Genomic DNA, 12,748 nt, shown 5'->3' with positions numbered 1-12,748 from the left:
ACCAAACATTGTCTGAAAATCTTTGCATCCTTGTCCATCTTAGCATTAAACTATTCACAAAACTGAACTCGGCAATTGAATCATCATCATCATTCATATCATGTAGCAATCTTGGCACATAACATGTACTTGTTCTGCTAATTCCAGTCTCACAGCCAACTGTATACATCTTTTTGAGGCACCCATGCACTTTTCAAGGTTGTTTCAGTTATATTTCAGATAGTGTTCATATACAGGCACTCCCCGACTTACATAAGGTTTGCATTCCGTGGAACTCTGCGTCCTAGCAACCCAAAGGTCGCGGTTATGAATCCCGCCTCGGGCTTGGATCAGAGTAAAAGGCAAAACTTTGTGAGGTGCAATTATGGTCACAGAAGCCGATGCGTCAACAACTAACCAAAAAAAAAAAAAAAAAAAAAACCCTGCGTAATTCGAATTTTACGTAAGTCAGAATTTCCCAAAATGCAGCACTTGCAACTATGCTTGCTGAATTTGATTGAAGCAAAAAAAGAAATGTTCGATGAACATGTAAATAGAATTATTTATTCAATTTTTTTTTTTTTATCTCGTGCATAGGAAAAATTATAAAAGTGTGAAACTACAAAAATTTCCAAATATAAAATTACAAAAAAGGAGGGGACAGGCAAGCAAGTTTTTAAATTTCAAGCATCGTTGCTAGAATCAATGTCTCCAGCTGATAAGTATGCCAGTGCAGAGGTTGACGGCTGTGGAAATTTAGAAGTGGTTTTTTCCAACACATCACAAAATTTCTCTGCTGCTGCAGAATTGGCACTGGCACTTCACTGCATACTTTAATGTTGTGGAAACCAGCGCAATGATTGAACCTATTTAACTACCCTTGCTTATACGAAATTTTTAGAAATCTTCAAGTACCGTGTTAATAGACTTTAATAGTGTTAATAGAATTTACCTACTTCCCTCCCTTTTAATTTTTCAATTTAACAATTCAACTTAAACATTAACCACGCTACCTAAGTAAACCATCGCAGATTCATTTCAAGGTGAGTACCGCTTTTTAAGCTTTCGCTATTCTTTTCTACCCATTGCTTGCGATGAACTTGGCTTGGGGTTTGCTGTACTTACCCTTAATACGTTCATAAGTACTTGTTGCTTTAGCTTGAATGGCCATTAGACTTAGGGCACTTGCTTTTGAATAAATAATTTTCTATCCATATTATTAATAGCTTTTTCATCTTCAATATAGTACCTGAATGCTGTTTTGTGATCACTGTTGATCTTAAATGCGTTGATCCTTTAACGTGTTCTTTTACACGTACACTGTCCTTTAAAATTTGTGAAAGAATAAACCTCAATATAATACGTAGAACACTTCCATATGATACTATCCAGAAATTAAAACGAAAACAATTAAATTGAAAATCTTACATTACAGTAAAAAATAATTAAAAAATTAAAAGAATTTAATGAAAAAATTGCAAAACGATTTTCCATCCTGAAGCTGACAACGCTTTTTGACCATATGCCGTGATCACAGGAGTGAAAATTACCGAATAAGGGTGGGCATGAAACTTAAATAGGGATTATTTGTCTTCATGCATGCACGTAAAGACCGTGAATCGGAGATTAGCTGGTGAACATTAACAGAATTCTCAAGTAATTTAATTTCAATGGTTTCTGCAATTAATAGTCTTGTATAATTATTATTATTTTTTTTTTTATGAAAACCCCAAACACGAAAGGTATCAAAACCTATAGTACTTAGTACAGTGCATGGGTTGAAGGAGAAGTATGGGGGGAGGGGGGAGGATGCCGGAAACTTTGCTCTAGAGACTAAACATGGGTTTCACCACTTCAAGCCTCCAATAAGCAAAGTGGTGGTATTTCACCGGTTGGTGAACGTCATCTACCACCTCTTAAGTATTTTGGCCTCGTTAAATAAAAAAGTATGTTTTTCGTTAATTGGCATGAAAGACTACTTCTAATGCTGCTGAACAAGAAGCACAAACTGAGGCCACGTGTTAATTAACACAAAAATTCAGAGGAAACCATGTAGAACCTTGATAAGACTATCGCAATCACCTCAAAAAATGTTGTATACCAGGTCATTTGTTTGTGTTGCGAATGAGGAAAAGACTGAGTGATTATAAAATCAAAAATCTTGCATTCCAGTAAAAAATCTAAAATCTTACATTCCTACATTTTGTACTGTAATGTAAGATTTTCGATTTTTTAATTATTTTTGTTTTAATTTCTTGAGGGTATCATATGGAAGAGTTCGACATATCATATTGAGATAAACTTCTCTTATTCTTTTACAGATATTGTTATCAACATAGAATGTATTGAGTTACGTCTCTGGTTCATACTATCGAACTATCCTTTAACATAGCATTTACTGTTGAAGCAGCAAGACCTAATTCCCATGCAATAGATGACAAACTTTGTCCTGCTTCATACTTCTTAATCATTTTCATCATTTCTAAATCAATTTTGTTTTGTTTCCTAGAACTTCCACCACTTGCACGTTCTGCTGGTTGCTTTCCCTCCATCATAAATTCTGAAAATTTGTTTTTTATATGATTGAAGATTTCAGTGAAGGCGAGACACATTTCACCATAATAAAGTAAAAACCCACACAATTCCAATTATCGGTATTATTGCAAATGCAATAAGATTGAGTTTACTACCCATTTATAATAATTTCACTAACAGAAGAGCCCAATAAACTGGAAAGTGCAAATTGTTTTTATTGTTTTATGGTCGCGACCTCCAGAAATATTCTTTAGAAAAATGTCAACAAAGCTGTTCAAAATTGATTCTTATAATTGAACATATGATAACGATGAAAGGGTAGTGCTCCATTATAAAAATGACCTTGTAGAGAGATAAATAGCTTAGTTTTTAAAAACAGTAAACCCCCGCTATTTGCGCGGGGGGGTTACGTTTCTGAGAAATGACGCAAATACTGAGTTATGGCTCTCATAGTAATAAAGGGGTTCCGTTTCAAAGTATGAAATATATAAGAAAAGCTAGTCTAAAATTTTGTTTGTGTGTATTATATGTACCTTCATAATATGACTATGTACATAGACGGTACATAGTAAAATGCAAGCATATGGCATTGAAATGAAAATAAGAAACAATTTAATATTAAATGTAATATTTATTAGAAATTTCAAACAAATCTTTCAAACCAGCACCTTTGCTAGCTAAAACTTATCCCGCCAGTGTTATCACCAGTTTTGCTAAAGTGTTGATAAAGGAGTTTTGCCTTTTCACGAATGATGAGTGAACTTAACGGAATTTTATTTTGAGTTTGGTCTTCTATCCACAGATTTAAAGCCTTTTCCATTTTTTCTAATTTAACATCACGAGTTACAGAGCAAATTTTTGAAACAATTAGCGCGTTTTCACGAACACTATGGCAGATTTTTTCTTCCGATTTCTTGATTGATCGTACCGTTGACTCATTGATTTTATAATATTTGCCACTGAGGAGACACTTTCACTATTAGAAATTTTGTCTAATAACTCGATTTTATTCGCTAATGTCATCACCTTCTTTGATCTTTTCACATTTCCCTTGTTATTCGTAGCCATATTTTTGTACGGGTTAGAAAAAACTTGTCCACAATAAAGTCACTTTCTTCCGTTAACACACTCGAAAAAGTGTGTTTTACACTGCAAAACAGTAGATTTATCACTTTTGTAAGCATATCAATTTATAAATTGATAAATTTATTCAATTTATAAGCATATAAATTAAAAGTAAACGACAAAACCTTCCATGACAAGCGCATAACACATATTGAACAATGATTAGCGAGAAACATCCACGCTCGCGATTTTGTCAACCCTCTCCCCCCACCCACTGAGCACTGTTTTGACCGGGAAAGATAATTTTAGCCACGCCCATGCATTTTTATGGCGGAAAATGTTCACTGCGTTTTAAAATTCACATTTTTTTAGGTTTCATTTTATGTTAAATCAGCGACTGCGAATACACAAAACCATGAATACAGATACCAGGGATAGCGGGGGTTCAGTGTATACTCAAAATTTGAACTTCCAAGGTCTTGGAACGAATTACAAAAAAAAAAAAAAAAAAAAAACAACAATGTGTTATTGGGTTCAAATTGTGATGTTTTCACAATACCTCCATTTATTCCTATGGGATGCAAAACACGTTTCCCGATTTTTTTAATTTGCAACAACCAGCAAAAACTTACATAAAGTCAAATTTACGGAAGTTGAGTATTACGTAAGTCGGAGAGTGCCTGCATTTATGAATTGCATTAATATTCCAGCAATTGCTGCCATCTTTTACCTGCATTTCTAAGTAATTGTACACAGTTTGTAACATCATGAAAATAAATGTTAAAATTGGAATAGAAGTTCATGCCTGTCAGCCATTGTCTGATTTTGGCCTACAAAAGCTTCAGTTCTCTGGAATTCAGATTCAGAATTTGATAATATGAATCAAGTGATATATAAATACACGTAGAAGATAGCATTATATCAAAAAAGAAGTAACAATGAGTTTTTTGTTTTTTAAGTTTGATTTGATTGTTTAAATAATTTTACTCTAATATTGAGCAGTCAAGTTGAAATAAGAGCAAATTAATATTTAAAAGCATTTAGATGCAAAGTTTTCATTTTTCACTTTCAAAATTTTATAAAGCAACTTTGCTGCTAAGGGCCAAGATGCATTTAGGAAATTCGCTTCAGAAAAGGTTAAGTTTGTCATTATCACTAAAACAAGAAACTAATATGCTTGTCACTCTCCCAGCTAAAAAAAATATTCCCTTCCCAGATCAAAAGACAAGGAAAAACACACAACACCAGAATTTAACACTCAAATCAGAAACAGAAATGAAATAGATGAGTCAGTATATTAGAAAGCAATTTCCAATATTGAAAATTGTGCATAGTGCAAAACAGTATTTGGTGCAGTGTCATTCCTGACATTCATTATTTTGTTTATCGTTTGTTTAACGATATTATCTTATCGTTGCAGAATTCTGCACTTCCATTGGAGGTATTGATTCTTGCTTGTTAAATTTTTTTTGTGGTTTTATTTTGTCTGATTTGGTTTGTTTAATAATTATTTAGATAAAGTAGTGTTAATGTGTTCCAGTTAGCGGTAATTTCTGTGCATGGTAAATAGGTCCTTGTGGGTATCGCAATTAGTAGAATCGCCACCCTCCCCACACCAGGTGGAAAAGAACTGAGTTCGCGTCCCATTGAAGTGAGGAATTTTTATGGTCCTTTTTCACAACATGGCCGAGTTAGTCAGTCATGTTTTTTTCTCCTGAAAACTTGGGTTTTTTTATCCAGACAGAAAATCTACCACAGATTTTCTGTCTGGAGTAGGGTTTTAGGAGCATCAGCAACTAAGGCCATAATGCTCTGTGTATACACAGAGCATTATGGCCTTAGTTGCTGATGCTCCTAAAACCCTACTATGACAACAGCATGGTAAATAAGTGTTTAATCTTATAAATCATTAGTTGATAATATCGCATTTAATTCATATTTTAATTTATTTTACTTAATTTTTCAGCTGCAATCCAAGCTGGTAGAGTATTGACAGTGAAAAATGCATTGTTGCTCTTCTGTCCTATTTAACAATTGCTTGGTCTTAATCACTTCATCCCCCAAATTGAAGTTTCTGTAAAGCTCCATGTTTGAATTAACCTGTTTAAGAAAATCAATTGTCCTTTATTTATAAACCCCGGGGGCTCACATCTGGTGAGTATGGGCTTGGCAAACCCAGGGTCCTGAGCTGGATATCATCTTTCTTGGTGATTCCTTTCTACTTCTCTCTCTCTCTCAGCGCCTCCGTAGCCAGGTGGGAAGGAGCAGCAGTGCGTAGCACACGCTTCTTGATTAGACCGGGGTTCAAGCCCGTCACCACCAAATACGAAGGATGCGGAAAGGTCAGGGAATGACCACCGCATATCCCGGATCAATATGGCCTTAGTTGCTAATGCTCGTAAAAGTGAAATAACATCTCTCTCTCTCTCTCAGGGTAACTTGGGAATTTTTTTTTTTTTTTTGGCTGGTGCAGCATAAGCCTCAGGCTTCCTTGTAACATATGCCTAATAATAATAATATTGCCCACATAGATTATGCATATTAAAATATCTGTGTATATTCTTTTCAGCACAATGCAAGTGAGACATTATATACTATCCTACCCAAAGTATGTAGACACCATCACAGTTTTAAAAATTCAAGTTATGATTAACAAATTAATAAGGTGTTGCCCACCTTTGGTCCCATTAATAGCATTGATCTATTGTAGATCGCTTTCAACCGTATTTTGTTGTAGCACGGAGCAGAATTTTCTCTTTCCTCCTTCACTGTAGTCACCAGCTCAGCTGAAGAAGTTAGGCTAATAGGCTACACCTTGGTTCACCCTTCCACTTGTTCCTAATGGTATTCATTCAGATTTTCTTTCTTCCTAAGTTTTTTTTTTTTTTTTTTTTTGTTAGTCTTCATTTGCCTCAAACTTGATTTTACACTACTTACTGTGTGGTTTAAAAGCATTACTGCATTATAAAATGGAATGGAGAGCTTGTTTACACAGAATTCCAGGATATGGGCACCATGGAATTTTGCATGTTGGAGTGTACAATTCATTTGTTTTTAGCACTAAACCAGTGGTTCAAATATAAATGCCCTGCTCCAAGCTTTCATTGCGGGCACAATACATTGCATTAAAACATAGCTGCCACTTTTCTTAACCATTCTTGAAGCCTGTTCAAGTCATCCTGAAGAAGTGCTGCTTGCACTGGTCAGTAACGACTCTCCCAATCTTTACAGCACACCATGCCCTTAATCCATTTGTCAATGTTGTTTATGAAATTCAGAAACAACGGTGGTCCAAGAACCAATCCTTGGGGGATTAATAGGTAGGAGACTGGCGGAATTACTTAACAAGTACAGGTCACTGTTGAAAAAAAGCCGAGAATTAGGGTTGAATTTGAAAGTGTCTACAATTCTGCCTAGGCATGATAGGAGGGAGTATATGATTGAGAGCCCTGTCGATCAATTCGACCCTGGAAAGATTGTGCAAGGCTCAAGGGGTAGAATTTTTTTCAGCCTGGTCTGTACTTGTTAACAGGAGAGACTGCTCCTACAGGGATGAGATACACTTAAATAGAAAGGGTGCCAGTATGTTTGCTGATGCTATCGAGGCAGTGTTAGGTGGGTCGGAAAACTGCTAGATTGGGGTGACACAAGGACTAATAGATTAACAGTAGCCACTGGCAGAGGTGAAAGTGATTCTTGCACTGCTTCTATTGGAAAGAGCCGCAGCCTGGAAAATAAGATGCAGGATATTTCAGAGACTGCTGGGAATCATTGGGGTACAAGTAAACACATGGGTTGTGTTAGGGTAGCTAAGAAAAAGAACAGGTGCATGTATACTTGCGTGTACACCAATGCTAGTAGTTTAGTAAATAAATTTGATGAATTTGAAGTATTGCTCAAAACATCAAAGGCAGATATTGTGGGGATTTCAGAGACATGGTGTCACACAGATATAAGGAATGCAGAACTGGAATTTGGGGAGTACAATGTCTACAATGTCTAAGAAGGGATAGACAGGATAGGAAGGGAGGAGGGATTACGCTATTAGTTAAGAAATACATAAAATCCAAGGAAGTGAAGCCAGGCAACATTGCTGGACAGAGCAGTGTCGAGTCAGTTTGGTGTGACATAAGCATTGGGAGATCAAAATTGAGAGTAGGAATGTGCTATAGGCCTATTGACTCTGATGAGTATAATAAGAAATTGTACAGGGAAATAGTGGGCCAGTAAATCAGAGAGTCTTATAATGCGGGATTGTAATTTCCCAGATATTGACTGGAATTTGGGAGCTGGTCACTCACACACTAGCAAGGCTTTTGTGGATTTATTGGATGATTGTTTTCTACATCAGCATGTTTGGGAGGCAACTAGAGGGAGTAATACTCTTGATTTGATTATCAGTAGTGATTCTTCATGCATTAAGAATCTGCAGGTAAATGAACCACTAGGTGGCAGTGATCACAGTGTGCTGAAGTGAGATTTACTCAAAGAGGTAACTACCATTAGGGGTAAAGGGAAGGTTTATTGCTTTCGTAAAGGCGACTACAATGGACTGAGACAGTATTTAAATTCTATACAGTGGGACCAACTGATGATGTTACCAAAAGCAAATTCAAAATGGGAAGCATTCAAAGAACTTATCTTGGAAGCTACTAGGCTTTACATACCAACTAAGAAATATTGTTCAAGGTTTAGGCCTAAGTGGATGTCAGATGAACTAATGAGACATATGGCAGAGAAGAAAAATGCATGGGATACATACAAATTAACACGTGACACAGAAGCCTATGATAGATACAAGTTGATCTGTAACCAAGTTACAAACGAGGTTAGGCAGGCGAAGGCAGATTACGAGAAATCTTTGGCAAGGGATGCAAAGAAAAACAGTAAAGAGTTCTTTACTTATGTAAACTCTAGAAGGAAGGGGATGAATCAGATTGATCCACTTGATATCGATGGGTCAACTGTTGATGATCCTGCTCAGGTAGCTAACAAACTAAATGAATATTTTGCATCGATATTCAAACACGGGGAGTTATTCAGCGAGGGGAATGCCAGAGGTGTATTCAACTCTGGCAGTAAACTAGAGAATCTTGTAATAACTGAGAGTAAAGTGGAGGAGAAATTGTTGAAGATAAATACAAGAAAGGCACCTGGGGTGGATGGGATCTATTCAGTTATATTAAAGGAGGCAGCAAAGGAAGTAAGCAAACCCTTAGCCATAATTATGAGAGCTTCCTTGGACTCAGGGGAAGTACTCATGGACTGGAGATGTGCAAATGTGACCCCAATTCACAAAGGAGGATCAAAGGGCGACACAAGTAATTATAGACCTGTTAGTTTAACTTCTCTTCCCGGAATATTAATGGAGGCACTGGTTAAAGAAGCACTGCAGGATCATCTAGACAAGACTTCAGTTATAGCTCAGACACAGCATGGTTTTGTTAAGGGGAAGTCTTGCCTGACCAATTTGATTGGATACTATGATGCAGTCACAAAAGAACTGGATGCAGGGAATAACTTTGATATTATATACTTGGATCTTAGAAAGGCTTTTGATACTGTTGCGCATGGAAGACTGCTGCACAAATTGGAGCAGTGTGGCATTGGAGGCAAATTGCTGCTCTGGATAAAGGGGTGGTTGAGGGGGGAGAAGACAGAGTGGTAATCAATGGACACTGTTCATCGTGGACTAATGTTATTAGTGGAGTCCCTCAGGGTTCAGTATTGGGTCCATTATTGTTTTCTGTATTTATAAATGATATTGATGATGGTATATCCAGCTTAATGTCCAAGTTTGCAGACGATACGAAGGTTGGCAGGGTTGTCAAGGACACTACTGACACTATGCTACTGCAACGGGATCTGGAAAGGTTGAGCAGATGGGCTGAGAGGTGGCAAATGAAGTTTAACATTGACAAATGTAAAGTACTACATATGGGAAACAGCAACCCCAGAGCAACGTATCAACTCTGTGGTACTACACTGACAGTAGTAGAGAATGAAAGGGACATGGATGTGGTTGTGCTGGCAGATATGAAGTTTTCTGAGCAGTGCAGACGAGCTGCAAGAATAGCTCATGGTGTATTGTCGATGATATATAGGAATTTTTCTAGCAGGGATAAGGAGGTGATTATTCCCTTGTATAAGGCAATGGTCAAGCCACACCTAGAGTACTGTATACAGGTCTGGAGGCCTCATTTCAAGAAGGATGTAGAGCTGCTGGAACGAGTACAGAGAAGGGCAACAAGATTAGTGAATGGAACAAAGGGGTGCTCTTACAAAGAAAGGCTTAACTTTTGCAAATTACAGTGTCTGGAGACTAGGCACCAGCGAGGTGATCTGATAGAGGTGTTTGAGCATGCTCAATGCTGATGGGATTCTTCCTCTTGCTCAGAATAATCACCTGAGAGGGCATAAATTCAAATTGAGGAAAGACAGATGTAGGATAGACGTGCGGAAATTTGCCTTTAGCCAGCGGGTGGTTGGTTAGTGGAACAGACTTCCATCCCTTGTCGTGGAGGTTGATAGCCTAAATAAGTTTAAGGCTCAGCTGGACAGATATTTCGAACGAACAGAGGGGTGAAGTGGAAGTGGTTATTTTTTATTTATATATATATATATTTTTATTTATTTTTTTTTTTTTGGCTGATAAGCTTGCTGCATAAGCTTGCTTTCTTGCATCAAATGCCTCTGCTAATGCTAATGCTAATACGTACTTTGGATTAATAGCCACTTCTGATGACCAATCTAAAGAATATCCATTGATCACAACCCTCTGCCTTCTGCCCTGCAGTCCAACTTAGAATGTTTTCAGTAATCCCAACATGTTCAACCTTATACAGTAACCTCTCATGAGGGACTGTGTCAGATGCTTTACTGAAATCCAAATGAACTATCTCAAAATTGTTTCCTACGTTCAACTCATGAGTAACTGTGTGTTACTCATGAATAGTTACTCATGTAGCCTAATAAGATTTTCTATCACTGAAGTCAGACTAACCGCTTTGTAGTTACCAACTTCACTCTTGGAACCACCTTTATTGTATTGACGATAAGTTTACACTTCTCCAATCCAAAGGAGTATCTCCTGAGTCCAAGATGCTCTCATAATTAACTTCAGTGGCCGCCTCCCTCAAAACTACTGGGTATATGACATCAACTCCAAGAGCCTTACTAGGCTTGAAAGTTTTTCTAATAAACAGTCATCTGTAATTTTGAAATCTCTAATTTCAGATAGCTCAGCCTCACATGCCCAGCCTCTCCTTAGCGTGAAGGCTCTTTCACCAGTAAAGACCAATGCAAAGAACCTATTAAATTCAATAGCAGCTTCAGTGCACGAGGATCCAATCAGATACATTTTCTTCTTCATATTCACATACATGAAAAATTCCTTGTCCCCATGATTTTGCTCTCTTATCCAGTGGTTTTTACCTACTCAGCCATTGCCTGACTAACCTTATTTGTGGTACAAATCAACTTGTAGCTGTTGTAGGCTTCAGTATTTTTCTTCACTCTTTAAGTTTCCCATACTATCTTTTTTTTTGCTCTATAAGACTGGCCAGCTCCATATTCATCAATTTCAGCATCCTGCTCTAATAATGTACATTAAGATAATTGCATTTTCTTTAATGTACACCATTAAGAAAATGCAATATTTTCTTAATGATATGCATTCTAAATTGTTAGAATTTGTCACTCCATTAAAATATTGAACAGACCTGTTTAGCTATTTTGACAGAGTCATTCACGAGCTAGATGTAGGAAATAATTTCAAAATTGTTTACTTAGATCCAAGCGTATTATTTGCCTCACTTCTGTATGAGAGTTTACTGTATGAGCTGGAACGTATTTAAATCACAGGGAAAATCCTTAGACTGATTACAGAGTAACTGCATGGTAGGAGGGTTAGCATTAATTATTATTCTTATTAATTATTATGCCAACACCACACACAGGACTTTGCACCTCAGCTGGGTGAAAGAACCAGCACTGGACCTTGGATGATTTGGAGACTGGTCTCCTGGTCCAATGAGACTAGTTTCTAGTTATTTCAAGTGGATGGGAGGGTGCATATCTGGTGGAAACCACATGAAGCTATGCAGCCGTCGTGTCAACAAGGAACTGTTCGGGGCAAGTGAATGGTCGGTAATGGTGTGGGGTGTCTTCAACTGGCACACAGAATCTCTGGTACGTCTAGACGCATCTCTGAATGGTCCAGATCACGTGTTCATCCTTGCAAACCATCTGCATCCCTTCGTGGTCGTCGTACGCCCACAGAGCCGTGGTGACTAGAACATGGTTTGAAGAGCATTCCACAGATTTTAACACCATGGAATGGCCTCCCCGTTCAGCAGACATGAACCCTGTGGAGCTCTTTGGGATACTGTGGAAAGGTCCATGTGAGCTTTGGATACTCCACCCAGAATTGCAATGGAATTATAGACAGTGGTGCAGAAAGCATGGATGGAAATACCTGCACGCTTTCGTGAACTAGTGGACTCTGCCTTCCGTGTGACTGCCCTTATCCAGGCAAAAGGTGGGCCTACCCGTTACTAGGTGAGTATCCCATGATTTCTGACCACTCAGTGTATAAGGCAATTGTGAAATCACACTTTGAATACTCTCACAGTATGGAGATGGCACGAAAAAAAAAGAAAAAGACGTTATGAGTTCCTTGAAAAAATCCAATCATTTATAAGGCTCTTAGAGATGAAAGTAAAAGGAATAAGCGTTAAATTTTCATTGTTAAAAATGATTCCAGATCTAGGGACCATAAATTAAAATTACCAGGGGACAGGATGGCAGGAAGTTTTCTTTTAGCTAGTAATTTGTTAATTATTGGAATAAATTGTTTCAATGGGTGGTTGAGGCCGACAACTTGGGGAAAGCTCAGCTGGATAGATAGTGACATGAGGGGGTAGTTAAATCGGTGACTTATTTTATTTATTTATTTTTTTTTTGGTCAGTGTAGCAGAAGCCTAGGGCTTCTTTGTTCCACACAGCTAATACTAATACTAAATTGCTGATATGACATGCAACTCATTCCTGTTTTGCATGCATGTTGTTTGTACTATTCAGTATATTGTGAGGGGGTTCCTGATTACTTTTTTAGTAGTGTATAGCAGAACACAATTCATAGTATTAAAACTACATATTCAACAAATGT

At 37.4% G+C, this 12,748-nt stretch overlaps 1 protein-coding gene across 5 annotated transcripts in view; it reads left to right on the top strand.

The window, feature by feature from the left end:
• Positions 1 to 12,748, top strand: part of ksr (kinase suppressor of ras) — a 341,876-nt gene that overhangs the window by 283,361 nt on the left and 45,767 nt on the right. The gene's annotated exons all lie outside the window — the stretch shown is intronic.

The sequence above is a fragment of the Mastigoproctus giganteus genome, chromosome 5 (assembly GCF_048544385.1).
Source record: "Mastigoproctus giganteus isolate SK-2022 chromosome 5, ASM4854438v1, whole genome shotgun sequence".
In the NCBI taxonomy this organism is placed as follows: domain Eukaryota; kingdom Metazoa; phylum Arthropoda; class Arachnida; order Uropygi; family Thelyphonidae; genus Mastigoproctus; species Mastigoproctus giganteus.
This window is presented reverse-complemented; position numbering and strand designations above follow the sequence as displayed.